General features: G+C 44.8%; 1 protein-coding gene across 19 annotated transcripts in view; it reads right to left on the minus strand.

The window, feature by feature from the left end:
• The window catches only part of PALM2AKAP2 (PALM2 and AKAP2 fusion), a 498,698-nt gene that overhangs the window by 87,106 nt on the left and 398,111 nt on the right, over window positions 1-13,481 (minus strand). The gene's annotated exons all lie outside the window — the stretch shown is intronic.

Consider the following 13,481-nt stretch of genomic DNA (forward strand, 5'->3'; position numbering starts at 1 on the left):
TCCACGCTCTGAGATCGATCCACTGGCGGTCAATTTAGCGGGTCTAGTGAAGACTTGCCAAATCGACAGCAGATCGCTCTCCAGTCGACCCCTGTACTCTACCACCCCACTCCACCCTGACGAGAAGAGTAAGGTAAGTCGCCCCGTGGTGCAGATCCCACGGTAACTCAACATAAGGTACGTCGACTCCAGCTACAGGCATTGCATAACATAGGTCGACTTTCTGCAGTAGTGTAGACATAGCCTAGGCCTTACTTAGGCTATGGGTGACTAAATGGAGAGAAGGGTAAAACTAACATTAAGTGTATTTATGTGATTTCTAGGCTGAACGGCTATTTCTTGTATTTTACTACTTGTAAGGAAATATGCCCTGGATATTGTGTACACAGTCATGGCTAGGATTCTAAAAGAAGGTTTTCTTTTTTTAATGGGAGCAGTTTGTGCGTATAATTAATTGTGGATGCAAATCTGACCATTTAGACCAATGTCTAGTCTATACCCGGAGTCATTCTTGATTAACTCCATGTGTGGACACTCTGACTCCAGAAAAAGAGTGGCTTGTTCCTGGTTAGCTTAACACACAGAGTGGTTTTGGATTTGTATTTTTGTGCATTAAGATAACCAGGAGCAAAGCACTCTTGTTCTTAGAATGAAAGCGCCCATACATAGAGTTTATCAGGAACAACTCTGTTTAGACAAGTCTGAACAATTTTTTTTTATTTTACACCAGAGCAAAAACGAAACAAAACCCAAAAGCCATTTTAGGATCACACAGGATCAAATCAGGACCTATAATCTCTCTTATTTCAGAGCAAACTCTTGCATTTTTGCAAACTAACCAAAATAAATTCTAAGACGACACACAGAACTATGAAGGATGCTGTATTGCAGCACTTTTATCACAGAACTGAGAATTTAGTGCCCAGAACAGCTACAGGATCAGACCCATAATATTTACAATAAAATAAAATGATACAAAAATCACTGAACAGGCAAACTGGTATTTACTGTAGGTGAGATTCAGATGTATTACATTATCATGAATTATGACAAAGTTTTAGAAATACATGATGGTTTTGTGTGAAACTACTTTGAGGAAATCTCTCTCTGTAAAATTTATTTCCATCTTGATACAGTGTTTAGACATTATTGGGATGGGCACTATTAAAAAACCACAGATCAATAGATATTAAAGCCCTGATTCAGCCAGGTACTTAAGCACATTCCTGATTTTAAGCATATGAATAGTTTGAATCAGGGCCTTATTTGCCATATTTGTTGAATATACGCAATTGCTTGGGAAGGGTAAAATACTTGCATTCATGTATTTCACAGCAGGAAATGCATGCAACACACACACACACACACACACACAGCTATAGTTTTATTACTGAATATACACACACCATTTCAATACACAGAGTGCCAATTCTTCTGGCTTAAATTACTTAGCAAGCAAAAATAGCAAGTCATATAATGCTCTCTCTCGCTGGCTGTTTTGCCCTTCTGGAGAAATGATTGTGCTATGACATTCCTCAAGTTCATTTTGAGTTTCTTTTGGACCCAATATATGTCTATGTTTATTTTTTTTTTCAATGGCCAAATAAGATTGGCTTAAACTGGAACACAGCAGCTATAAAAATGCTACACAGTGGTACAGAACTGTATCCATTAAAAAATTCTTAGACTGACCAGAAAAACAAAGGAAACCTTTTGCACCCTAACCCTGTCCCTAAGGCTCTGTCGGCTCTCCTGCTGACAAAAAAACGACCCCCGACGAGTGGCTTTTGCGTTGTCGGCAGGAGCGCTCCTGCCGACAACACCCTGTTCACACTGGCACTTGCCACGGCAAAACTTTTGTCTTTCGGGATTTTTTTTGTTTTTAACACCTCTGAAAGACAAAAGTTTTGTCATTCAATTGCCAGTATAGACATAGCCTGAGCATCTAGCTACATCTCTGAAGTGAAGTCAGTGATGTACATGTATTACACACCCAGTGTACAGAATAGATTCATTGTAAAGGTGGTGTCTGCTCTAACCTGAAAATGTTGCTTCTGAGACGAGAATGCCTTTGCATTATAATCAGAATATCAGAGAAGTGGGGCATGGTCTCTAGCATAACCCAGGCACATACTCAAAGGCTTGAATTACCCATCTGGAGAAAAGTGTTAACAGCTTCAAATAAATGTGGAAAGTGTAATCACCAAGAAATCTGGTATAACTGAAGGATGTATATGTGTGCAGCAGATGAAGAGATGTTGCTCAAACATTAGCTCCATTGTACCTACATACTTCATGGTTGTTTATCTGCCATCTCACAAAGTGCCAACAGCAAGCGAGAGCCCCTTATAATTGATGTAGACTCCCAGATCTTTGGGACCAGTCTTCCAAACGCCACCTAGCAAGAATAGATGTGGTTTTGACCGGTGTCTGATGTAAGCAACAAACAAGTTTATATTCAGTGTTGCTGCAGCTGAGTTGGTCCCAGGATATTAGAGAGACAAGATTGGTGAGGGCCAACTTCTGGTGGTGAAAGAGACATGCTTGCGAGCTTACATAGCGCTCTTCTTCAGGGTCTGAGACACAAGACGGGTGAGGTCCTGTAAAAGATATTACCTCACCCACCTTGCCTCTCAAACAAGTTTGTGCCAGCTGTCACCTCAACGACCATTATGGAAGCACTCTAGCAGTTTGAGCAAGGAAGGGGGCAGGCAGAACTCCTGGGCTCTATTCCTGGCTGTCTCACTGACTCACTCTGTGACCATGGGGCAATCCAAAGGTGTTTATCTAACCCAAACACATCCCCAGTAATATCTCTTTTAATTTATGTGGGGATCTGAGATAGCATTGATTGCTTTACAGATGGGGATGTGGCCCTGGGTAGAAACAGGGCTATTTGGGAGATACAGCTATTCTATGCATCCTTTGAGCATTCCCATGACCAGACCTGAAAACACTTGCTAAGCATGGAACGGAAGGAAGAATCCGGAGCCGTTCCCATGCCTCGGCTCACCCACAGAAATATATAGCTTTTGGCCTCGTATTGATCTTTTTAAGGCAAAAGCAATGTTTGGCCTTTTTCATACAACACATATAGAAGTAAATACAGCAGAATAAAATGCTGAAGGTTAAAGAGCCGATGAAGAACAGATTAACCTGAGTGCTAAGTATTACATTCTAGCGTCAAACAAACAGTGAAGGAAAGTATGACTTCATTATAAATTGAAAACCAGGCGACCAAAGTAATGTCAATAGGAAATTAGTCCAATATAGAATACCACATACACCTGCTCCCTGAAGAGATGGCTTCTGATCCCCGATTTAGCTGGTAGTTGAATTGAATGCCCTTGTATAGCTGAAAATCTATGTGGGGATCACCAGAAATACTACAGTAGGTCAAAGACACATAGGATAATGTCTTTGGGCTTGTCTACACTGGCACTTTACAGCGCTGCAACTTTCTTGCTCAGGGGTGTGAAAAAACATCCCCTGAGCACTGCAAGTTTCAGCGCTGAAACATGCCAGTATAGACAGTGCACCAGCGCTGGTAGCTACGCTCCTCGTGGAGGTGGTTTTTTAGAGCACGGGGAGCGCTGTAACGTGGCCAGTGAAGACGTGCCCTTAGCTAGGGCAGCTCATTAGGACAGCTCTCACCACTCAGCACAGGGTGAGGTTCAAACAGGTACATGAGTTAAAAGCAAAAGCCCAGATCCTTTAAGTTCTTATCTTGTAACGACAGGATGTACACACTGTTTTTTTTTTAAATAGTTAACTCTCTTTCTTTCAAGTGTTTTGTTTTAGAAAGGCAAGGTTTTTAAGCAACTCCCCATATCCTCTTCTAAACAAGGTATCACAGAGCCACTGATGTCAGAAGACAAATACACCCAAACTGAGATAAAAAAGCTAATTAATACACAGTTGTTGGCTTGTCGACAGGGAGAAGCAGTGAACAAACAGATGCTCAATAGTAACCATGTGGAGTATTACTGTATCATCTGGTAGGGGTCTATCTACCCTGAACGTGCATGCTAATGAATGCCTGCTGTGTTTGAAAGCTCACTCTGTCTCCTCTTATCAGAAATCATTAACACCACAAGATGGCTTTCCAGGATTCAACCACAAATCAAAGCCCCAAATACAATGGTGCTTTCCAGGGGATTTTCAAAATAGGTCTGCACGTAAATCTTCCCAGAATGGCTGGTATTCACAGCAGCAATGAGCAATGCAGGCAGGCTTGCATACAGAACTCAGCGCACATACCACTTCAGAACCACACTCTCATCAACCTCATGAAAAAACTCGTACAGATAAATTTGTTAGTCTCTAAGGTGCCACAAGTACTCCTGTTCTTTTTACTCTCATCTTGTGGTTTGTTTTACTTAGGATTAGCCTGAGATGGCCTATTTCCCCTGAGGCAGATTCTGATTTTAAGGGACTACCAGCACTGCCTCTCTACACGGTATTCCTAGTGAAGACAAGGCCTTAGAATAAATTGAAGGATTTGTTCAAGCTGATGGAGCCATGGCATTCTTGTAGATCCAATCACCTTCACTCACCTTCCCCATCATGTATAAGAAAGGTGAGACGTAGTGTGACAGATGGTGAAATTCTCCCCTGTGCAGAAGCCTAATACAAAGCCAGAGACATTGGACTGGAACCTAAGAGATCAGAGTTCAGTTCCTGACTCTGACAGTCTTCCTGTGCCTCCTCATCAGGAAAGACTTCATAATATTATTTTGTGCTTGTGTGTGTGTTCACACATACATGTACACAAAACATACACTGCTGCTGATCTCTTTCAAGACACATTCTCCACCCTCCTTGGCGGAATGGTTTTTGTGAAGTTTCAGTTTTCCTGAACACGTTGCGGGAAAGTAGTATCAGGGCTATGTCTGATTTGATTGCATTACTCTAAAACCCCAAATGGAAAGATTTGAGTTAGATTGTGTGCCCTCCCCCCATGTTCTGGACAAAGGAACTAGATTGTTTACAAATTCCACAACAGTAAGATTCTTCTGTTTGTTTTTGTGGGGTTTTGTCAACTCTCTCACTGCTCCCAGGTGCATTTCCTGGCTTGTGCAATGGGCTTCATTGTGACCACCAATCCCAGAGGGTTAACATATTATAAGCTCTGTGTTCTCCCTTCCCCGCACCTTCTTGTAACCCCTGCTGCTCTCACACAACACCTGATGCAGTTGAAAGTGGCTGAAACTCCTTTGATTCCAATTCACTAAAATGGTGTGTTTGAATTTTCTGTTGAAGTGCAAACACAGGATGAGTAACAGAACAACAAGCACTGATAAAATGACCACCTTATCCTCATGCTGGGTTTGTTTTGCAGCAAACAAGGCAAAAAACTGGATTAATGGCTCACTTACAGGACACTGGCTGGTTTTCACAGGATTGGGGGGAGCTTATCAGCTCTCGTGTTAGAATATGCATTAGAACTGGTTTTAAGATGAACATTCAGTCTTTAAAAACCATTCAGTCTTTAAAAACAACAAGGAGTCTGGTGGCACCTTAAAGACTAACAGATTTATTTGGGCATAAGCGTTCGTGGGTAAAAACCCACACTTCTTCGGATGCAACCGAAGAAGTGAGGGTTTTACCCACGAAAGCTTAAGACTAACAGATTTATTTGGGCATAAGCTTTCGTGGGTAAAACCCTCACTTCTTCGGTTGCATCCGAAGAAGTGTGGGTTTTTACCCACGAACGCTTATGCCCAAATAAATCTGTTAGTCTTTAAGGTGCCACCAGACTCCTTGTTGTTTTTGTAGATACAGACTAACACGGCTACTCCCCGATACTTGATTCAGTCTTTAACGATTTGTGCTCCAAGAGGAATTTAAATACTATACTAAACTTGGACCATTGGTAAGGCTGGCTAAAAAAGTCTAAACATACAAGCCCGGAGAGCATCCGGTGTAGCACTGGGTGGTATTTAGGACATCCCACTAATCTGTAGCTGTTTTTTGTTACAACAATTCTGTTAGAATGGTGACCAGTCCTTCTCCATGGTTTGAAATGGCAAGAGACCAATGAATGGAGCAGCTCTACCACTCTTACCTTCTGGGGGTGAGTGAACTGGGATGATGATATCTCTAATCTTCCTTGACACAATGTAGAATCAATTTAGTTGATTTACGACCATTAAGCCTCACTCGGCTCTTTTCAAGAAGCATTCTATACATGACACAGAGGGACAGATCGTGAGCTTTGATGATTTATACCAGCTGAAGCGTTGTTCCTTAGAGGTTAAGTTTCTTGCCCAAGGGGTGTCAATGACAGCACCCCGGGTCCTCCTTTCCAATCCACTGTACTAACCACTAAATACATCCCCTCTCTGCTGAAGTAATGTGATCACTGGAAGAACAGAGTGTACACTGCATTGTTGCACACACACACACACACACACACACACACACACACACGCGTGCGCGCGACTGGCTAAGAGGAAAAGTTGCATGTTAATATGTTGCTTCTACCCACACAATGAATGCAGCATTGCTATGCATAAGCGGGGCTATGGACCCATGTGGGAGGGGAAAAAGGCGACATTTCAAAAAGAGGTTAGCCAAGTAATCACTCTGTGCAATTCTGAACAATTTTTTCTGTATTCAGAAGAACTCTTGACATACTCCTTTGCTTACTCTGACAAGGAAGCCCTTTCCCTGCAAAGGGTAATACAAAGCTAACTAGATGGACTGGCTTTTTGTGGAAGGGTAAATCTACAAAACTCTGCAACTGAAATCTCAGGAGCACCACTTTTCACAGTAAGAGAGAGAGAGACAAACCCAGCCAAATACCCTTCTCAACAGCTGTGTGCAAGTGTAGCTCTTTCGGCTACATGTCTCAGAAGGAATGTATGAGGTCATGAAGACCAAGACCTTATCAACAGTTGTTGGATATTTTACTGAGTCAAAACTTTCTCCTTCCACATCCTGCTGTGCGGCACAAATAACTGAGGATAACAAATAGCCATGCTTTATTTATTGCTCTTCTTGGCAATGGTTTATAACTTTAACCTTTCTACAGGTATGTCTTCACTACCAACATTAAAGCGCTGCCGTTAACATGGCTGTGTGGTCGCTGCAGGGCACTGGGAGAGAGCTCTCCCAGCACGGTAAAAAACCACCCCCACAAGGGGAGTGGCTCCCAACGCTGATGCACTGTCTACACTGGCGCTTTACAGCGCTGAAACTTGCATGGCTCAGAGGGGTGTTTTTTCACACCCCTGAGCGAGAAAGTTTCAGAGCTGTAACGTGGCAGTGTAGACCAGGCTTAAGTGCTTGGAACCAAACACAGCCTGCCACCAAAAAGCAAGAAGAAAACACAACTTCAGCTGTCTGATGCTTTTTCCTTAAACTCCTGGTTCACGGCCCATTGAAGTCAATGGGACTCATTCCATCAAATGCAAGGGGCTTTGGATTAGGCCCTTATGCTAACATACCAGGGCTCTCTGTAAGCAGGAAATCCCAGCTTCTAAATTGTATTCTTTCCAAAGCAAGTGGGACTGCTGCTTGCTCACCTTTTAACCTCTCAAAGACCAAAGTCAACCCTTTTTTTTTAAACAAGTGGGATAGCTGACAAAAATCCTGAAACAATCAGAAGAACAGGAAACTCCCACAAATTCTTTAGTGCCATTAACATTTTCTACTTACAGTTTTCTAATTCATTACTTCTAATGTCCTTGTTAACAAATGCAGAACAAGAAGAATCCGCCCATGTCAACAAGAGGAATTTGAGATGGGGGCGAAGAGCAGACACTGAGTTTGAGTCAGAAGAGTACTCAATAGCTGTTTAAAAGTCCTTATTCCTACCTTATATAGTAATTCTTTCATCCAGAAGGATTGCAAAATTGTTCCCAAACAGCAAATAGAAGGGATTACTCACCACTGAAATTTTATTAAGATGTTAAAAAAAGTGAACGGTACAGAGTTTAAGCATAGAAGTTTCTGGTTACCAGGGAATAACATACAGATTATGGAGGGTGCAAAGTTGGGTTTAAAATCGGGTGGCATAAGGAATACATAATCTGCAATATCCCCGATTGGGGGTAAAAGGTTGATGGGTCAAAGTACAGACATTGAGATATGAGGGTATGTAGTTTATAAAGTGGCTACGTTTGAGTGCGGAGTATAATGAGTGGATATGATGATGAGGATGGATTGACCCTCATTTGGTGAGATTTAATGTTCAAGGAGTTTATGGTTCCAGTTCATATGATCCAACGGAGAAAGTCTCTTGGTCCCTCTCTCGTAGTCAAAGAACGATGTCACTCTGGCTCACGCCTCCTGGTACTGTCGGTGGCCGGTGATGTGCTCGATGTAGATGTCCCTGGACTATCAGACAGTGTCTGAGACCATGAGGCACTCTGCATCCTTACACTGCAGAAAATACCAGGAGGTCTTTGAATGACTGCAAATGATCAGAGCCTTGCTTGCTTGTCACCTCCCAAGAGATGGCATCTCCAGCAGCCTAAAACTATGCCGAGGCACTGGTTCAATATTGACCCAAAGAGAATTGTCAGTTGCCAACACCTATCAGTGATGCCGTTTCCTACAACCCAGAATTTTCATTGGATGGCCTCCCCTCAAACTGCTGACTAGACTGGCCCTCCTCATTTTATGAAATCACATGAGCTCATCGTTCAATGTGGTAGCCTGAAGAGTTCAGATTAATGAAAAAGGTTCCCACTGGCATGAAGTCAGGGTTTAGAGAAGAAATTCTGACAGAACTTCAACAGAGGACATTGTCAATGTGTTGCTATAACTTATAATCACCCATTACTAAATGAGGAGGTGGGGAATCCTGGGTCCTTATAAAGGTCGTATTAATAATGGAGTCTCTAGGGACTCCTGGAATACATAACAAGTAGTATTTGATACAGTATATAGACACACAACTCACTAGGTCCCGGCAGTTCTACAGTGAAGTGGAACTCTGCCACCTCGCAGTTATTCGACTCCTCTTCTTTGACAGTCTCATCCTAATTAAAACATGACAATAGCTGCAAGGTTTTAGACCGGCACTCCAAGGGCAGCTATTTTCTCCACGGCTGGTGGTAGCAGCAGCTGCACTCCAAAGCTGACGATGTGGTGCACAAAGAATACTAGAAAGTGCGGCGACCTTGTCCAATTCATCTTAGGCATACTCCTCTGAGATGCGCTGACACAGTTTCCTACCCTCTATTTGTCTTTCAGGCACAAACCACTCAATGCTAATGAATGAATGATTAAATGCCTGCTCATGCTACTGTATGCCCTGGATACAGTTACCAAAGTTACAGCACAGAGCTGAGAACATATAGCTCATTTCCTTGGCATTAAATGGTACCAGAGTGGAGAACTGACACTCAGGGATGCCTTGGTGATCACTGTGCTTACAACCAAATCCCACAACTACTCAGTGGTGAAATGCAAAATGAAGAGTCTCTCTCTGCCTTGTTTTAATTTTTTGGGTGGGATCAGCGAGGTAGTGCAGAAAATGAGTATTCACCCTTCAGACAATGCGAATTTTCCTTATCTTTCTACTAGTATTGGATTTAAAGTAAGGTTAAAGAGGAAGCCCCGCATATCTCTTGTAGTGGGACGTCAGTGCCCTGGTAGATAAAGAAAGAGCCTTCTCCCTATTGAAACCTCTCAGGATGTCTAAACATAAATTTTACAAAGTTTCGTTACTGATACGTCTTTTGCTCTACAACTGGCCAGGCTCCCCAGGACTGAAAACGCCAACAGGAAAGTCCCCGTCCGCTTTGTCTGGCTATGGGAAACCACCCAAGATAGTCACGCTTGATCCATAGCCTTTCCATTGGCTTCAGTCCGCTTTGGATCAGGCCTTAATAGGGCATGGACCTGATTCTGATTTCACTTACATTGTTTTTCACCCCAATAAAATTCCATTTACATCCACTGAGTTGCTCCAGATTAACACCAGTGAGAGATGAGACTCGAGACTCAGGAAGGGTAAACAAGGTTAAGAACTTCACTGGCATCTTAAAGTGGACACTAGCAGAACAACGCTAGCTCAGCACACGTAGGGCACTCTGAAAAGTACAGTAAATAACTAAAATAAAATTAACTGTCAGCTGTAGAAAGCCATACTGGAGCAGGCATGTTTACATGAACAAACAGGGATAGCTTCAAAACAACTTAACCTGTCTTTTGATTTTAAATGTCAGGAGAAGGAGCTAGATTATGGAGCACAGTAAAAAAAAAAAAGTAACAAATGGGTGGTATCTGAAATACATTTTAAAAGGGCTGGACAGATGAGTTTCCTGTTCCTACTATTTTTCTATTCTTACAATGAGAGTGGAAGCGGGAACAGCCAGCTCCAGTAGCTGAATTCTAGTGCCGCCTTCCACTATACCGAACCCTGACATTTCGGACTAAAGAAGTTCCGCGTAAACCAGGCTGCAGCTAGAGACCCATAGATGCCTGGGTGTGTCCTTTGAACGTGGTTGCATTGTCAGTGAAGGCACTTCAGGGCACCAGTCTAAGTCTCTTATTTCTCGGTCTGCATTTTACAGATGGATCCAAGATGGTCAGCGGCGGCATGCATCACAGTAAAAGAAAAGGGTGCAAAAGCCTGAGACAAAGAGATGCAAACTATAGAAAGGTGGAGGGTAAGGAAATGAGCGAGATTAAGAACAAGAGACAAAAGTGAAAAGGATTTCCCACCGCCCCTGTCCCCAACAGTCTACAGAAAGTCCTAGTGATATTTGGCCATGATATCTTGATATCATAGCTAATGGGCTTTAATATTATGGTTTCCATTTTAAACCCTTTTTCTCTAGGAGATTAGAGTCAGGCTATAAACATTTGCTCCAAATAGTGCGCCAGATCAAGCCCCCCATGGAAAAACCCACAAGAGGAAACCTCATTCAGGAGCTCTTCCCCTATCTACCGGGGTGGGCTGAGTTTGCTCCCCTGTATAGAAAAGGCTACAGGAAGTGCTCCTAAACATATCCTGAGAGATCATGGGAAATAAGGGCTATCTCCACCGAGGCCCAATGCTTCCGCACCAGCCCACCCGCTCCCAGCTCGTTGGCGCGCAGCATTACCGGACTTCCCTGTGCTACTAGGGACTTCCCTGTGCTATCCTCTGGATCTTAGAGTGGACAGGGAGATCCTACAGGAAACAGAACACAGTTGAAGGCTGAATTATCTTCTCCACATAAGCGCCACAGAACCAGAGAGAGAAACATGGACATCCTCACTCCCCAGGCTGTCCATTCAGTTTATAACCCCTGCCCCAGTGAGAATTCAGAGGTGTAAAGATTCCCGGGAAAGGTGTCACGAAGCACCTGAGAGAGGGCACAATCTCTGCCAAGATGTGGCTCTCTTAGCTTAGGACTGAAAACAAAAAAAATCAAATCAAGTGTCATTCAATTTTTTGCCCCACAAAGTTTTAAATTGTTGGTATTTCAGATGCACTAAAGGAACTCAGCTTTTGATGTTATGGCTTTTGTCACATCACTGGAATCTAAAGGGATACCATAAAAACACCCTTTTAAAAAGCAGATTTTTGAGGGGATTCTCCATTGTCTATAAGGCCTTTTTATTGGCTCGGGGAAAGGGGGTCTTTTTCCTGACATTTGCATCCTCTCTCATTTTGCAAAGGTTTATTTTCCCCTCCTTCCCCTTTCCCCCAAAATGGTGTTTTTTCCTCTTGGCTAAATCCATTCCCCAGCGCACAGCCAGAATGAATGAGCTGTGTCCCAGGGAGTTATGCAGGAGATGGAATCGTATTCCCTAGTAGGGTTACCATATTTTGTGCCTCCAAATGGAGGACACTCCCCGGGGCCCCGCCCCCGCCCCCAGCCCCGCCCACGCCCCGCCCCAACTCCGCCCCCTCCCAAAGTCTCCGCCCCCTCCCCTGCTTCCCGCGAACATTTAATTCGCGGGAAGCCTGAAGCAGGTAAGGGGGGCGGGGGGAGGAGGCGCGGCCCAGGCTGGTCCCCCCGCGGCTCCAGCCTGGGTCGGCTCGGGCCCTGGGGTGCCGGCCCGACCGACCACCCCCTGGCTCCCCGACCCCGGCGCACTCCCCGGCTCCCGGCCCGGCTCCCCGGCCCCGGCGCGCTCCCCGACCCCGGCGCGCTCCCCGGCCCTGGCTCCCCGACCCTGGCGCGCTCCCCGACCCCGGCTCCGGCGCACTCCCCGGCCCCGGCTCCCCGACCCCGGCGCACCCCCCGACCCCGGCTCCGGCGCACTCCCCGGCCCCGGCTCCCCGACCCCGGCGCACCCCCCGGCTCCCAGCCCCGCGGGCCCGGCGCACCCCTCGACCCCGGCCCGGCTCCGCGGGCCCGGCCCGGCTCCGCGCCCCCGGCCTCCGGGCCCGCGGGCCCCGCGCCCAGCCCGGCCCGGCACCATGCCCCCGGCCCCGGACAAAGAGGCCCCGGCCGAGCCTCCCGATTTTCCCGGACATGCCCGGCTTTTGGGGATTTCCCCCCGGACGGGGATTTGAGCCCCCAAAAGCCGGACATGTCCAGGAAAATCCGGACGTATGGTAACCCTATTCCCTAGCCTGCACAACTGCCAAGGTAGCCAGGCAATGGATACTGTAAGGGGACTTGGCTAGTGGGATCATACAGCAGCAGACCCACAGGCCTCAATAAATATGTTAGGAGCCTCAGTTTCAGCACCATTTTTAAAATCTCAGACGTAAAGCATGTATGTTTTAAGAGGCAATAGGTGAAATGATCATACCATACAGTAACCACCTCATTTGCAGAAGTGCGGAACACTCAACTCCAATTCAAGTCAATGGGAGCTGTGAGGGCTGCGCGTCTTTTAAAATCAGGCCTGTGTGACCAAGTTTTGCCCTTAAGAGTCTCAGGTGCTCATCTGTCATCAGATTGGCTCAAAATTTGTTAAGTACTTTGGGATGAAATACTCTTCGGGTAAGATTTCCAATGCTCTCAGCATTGGTCTAACTTCTGCTGCCACCGCCATATCTATTATAAAAATGAGAACTTTCATCCGATTTTGGGTCTCAACAGCATGGAAGTATCCAATTAAATATCATTTATAGTATGTTAAATTACATCAGTGGGCCCTTTTTCTCTCATTTTAATTCTAATACAATGATTCTTTTCTTGGGTCCATTCATCTGATCCATGTAAAACAGGGAGAGGTTTTATAATAGGATTTCTTTAAACGCCCTCTCCGTTCATTAATTAGTTTTGATAAGACACTGTATGTAGGTAGTTATGAAAAGCTACTGCAGTGCCTTAACTGACCCACTAAAAATGCTTCTTCTCAGTCTGAAGAATGCATCTCTATGAAGATAACCACAGCAATGTGCACTGCATGTACTCCTCCTCCCTTTTTGGCCGCTGAGAGCAGGTGTTATTCAATAACCTCCATAAAGAGGCCTAGCGCTCTACCACGTTCACTCTTTGATGGTATTTCCAGCAACTAGTCAGATGCATGTTTTCTCCTTAGCAGCTGTAGAAGTATGGTTTCCTGACAAATAATTG

Source organism: Chrysemys picta, chromosome 6 (genome assembly GCF_011386835.1).
Source record: "Chrysemys picta bellii isolate R12L10 chromosome 6, ASM1138683v2, whole genome shotgun sequence".
Classification (NCBI taxonomy): Eukaryota; Metazoa; Chordata; order Testudines; family Emydidae; genus Chrysemys; species Chrysemys picta.